This window comes from Priapulus caudatus, unplaced genomic scaffold, assembly GCF_000485595.1.
Source record: "Priapulus caudatus unplaced genomic scaffold, Priapulus_caudatus-5.0.1 Scaffold2879, whole genome shotgun sequence".
NCBI classification, from domain to species: Eukaryota; Metazoa; Priapulida; class Priapulimorpha; order Priapulimorphida; family Priapulidae; genus Priapulus; species Priapulus caudatus.
The window spans coordinates 15,182-17,681 of record NW_014579940.1 but is presented as its reverse complement, the minus strand read 5'-3'; positions in this window follow the sequence as shown (position 1 = coordinate 17,681).

The window sequence follows — 2,500 nt, the reverse complement described above, 5'->3', positions numbered from 1 at the left end:
GAGGCATACATGAGATATACATGAGGCATACATAAGATATATGAGACATATATGAGACATATATGAGACATACATGAGATATATGAGACATATATGAGACATATATGAGATATATATGAGGCATACATGAGATATATGATTGACTCATATATCATAGCGTCCAATCTGCTTTTGTGAGCGGATATTTAGCTGCTGTAGCAATGTAAATTTGTTGCAGTCTACACTCATCCTGTGCGAGTTATATGTGTAACACGAATCGCATATATATAATGATTATTATATATATAGTATTATATACAGGTATATTATGCATGTCAAATATGCCGCATTACCTGCCGTGTATCACTTGATCACTCATTTATGCATCCCTCCCTCCCTCTCTCCCTCCCCCTCCCTTCCTCCTTCCCTCCCTCCTTTTCCCTCTCCTCTCTTCCTCCGTTCCCTCCCTCTCTGTTCCCTCTTTTCTCCCTGCCCTCCCGTTCCGTCTCTCCCTCCCTCCCTCCCTCCTTTCTCCCTCTTTCCTCTTCTCCCTCCCTCCCTCCCTCTTTTCCTCCCTCTCCTTCTCTCTCTCCTGCCCTCCTGCCCCCCTCCTCCCCGCCTCTCTCCCTCCCTCACTCCCTTTTTTACATTCCATCGTAAACAACAAGGCCTCTACTCTCTCCTCTCCCTCCCTCTCTCCCTCCCTTCCTCCCCTTCCTCTTCCCTCCCTGACGTCCTCTTGTGTACATCTACCTGTCTCCATGCGTAACAACAAGGCCTCCTCTCTCCCTCCTCTTCCCTCCCTCCCCGCCCTCCCTCCCTTTCTCCCCTCCCCCCCTATGCCCTCTCACTCCCCACTTCCCTCTTGTGTCATCTTTAGCCTCCTCACGTAAACAACAAGCGCTTGCGCTCTATTCCGCACCTGTGATGACGGGCAGCTTCGACGCCTGCGACTGCGCAATCAGACTTTGCCACCTGTACACGACCTAAGCCCGCTGTGCACAATGGAGACAGTCGTCGCCGTGTCGAACGACGAGTGTTCTCTCCGGATGGACGGAGAGGACTCGTCAGCAAGGTACGCAAGAGAGGCGGGAGGAGGGGAGGGACAGGAGAGAGGGAAGGACGGGAGAGGACTGTCAACAGGTAGCGGTCAGAAGAGAGGGGGAGGAGTGGAGGACGGGAGAGAGCGGAAGCGAGGCGAAGGACGAGAGAAGACTGTCAACAAGGTACGACAGAGAGAGGACGGAGGAGCCGGACGGGAGAGGACTGTCAACAAGCGTATCGGGAGAGAGGGGAGAGGGGAGGATGGGAGAGGACTCGTTACAACAATGGTACGGAGCAGAGAGAGATGAGGAGGGAGGGGACGGGAGAGAGGGAAGGAGGGAAGACGCGCAGAAGAACTGCAAAAAAGGGACGGGAAAGATGGTGGAGGAGGGAGGCGACGGGAAGACTGTCATAACAAGTACGGAGACGAGGGGAGGAGGGAGGATGGGAGGGACTGTCAGACAAGTACCAGGAGAGAGGGGGAAGAAGGCAGAAGCATGGAGAGACTGCTCAACAACGGTACGGGACGAGAGGGGAGGAGTCCGGAGCCGACGGAAGAGACGGGCGAGGGAGGGGATGGACGGTGAGAGGACTGTCAACAAGGTACGGCCGAGAGAGGGAGGCAGGGCGGAGCGGACGGTGAGAGGACTGTCAACAAGCCTACGGGAGAGGAGGGGGAGGAGGGGGAATGCGACGCCGGCAGAGGAGCTCTAGCAAGTAGCGGGAGAAGAGGCCGGAGAGGGGAGGACGGAGAGAGACTGCCAACAATGGTACGGAGAGAGAGGGGGAGAGGCGAGGGGACGCCGGAGAGGACTGTTCAACAAGGTACGCGGGCAGAGAGCGGCGGAGGAGGAGGGACGCGGAGAGGACTGTCAGCAAGACGGCGAGAGAGGGGGGAGGGGAGGGACAGGGTCGAGAGGACTGCCAACAAGGACGGAGAGCAGAGGGGGAGCGGGCAGGACGGAAGGAGGACTGGTTCAGCAAGGACCGCGGGAGAGAGGGGGAGGAAGGCGGAGACGGGAGAGACTGTCAACAAGTACGGGCGAGCAGAGGGAGAGAGGGGCAGCAGGACGGAGAGACTAGTCAAACAAGTACGCGAGACGAGGGGCAGGACGGGGGATGACGGGAGAGGACTTCAACAAGGTACGGAGAGAGTGGAGGAGGGGAGAGGCGAGGGACGGGAGAGGACTGTCAACAAGGTACGGGAGAGAGGGAGGAGCATGGACGGAGAGGACGTGTCAGCTCAAGTGACGGTGAGAACGGGGCAAGGGAGGACGGACGGAGAGGACTGTCAGAAGGACGGGAGAGGAGGGGGAGGTAGGGGAGGCTATGGAGGAGGACTGTCAAACACAGGTACGAGAGAGGGGAAGAGGAGATGGGAGAGGACTGGTCAACAAGCGTACGCCGGACGAGAGGGGAAGAGGAGGATGGACCAGAGGACTGTCCAACAAGGTACGGGGAGCAGCGAAGAGGGAGG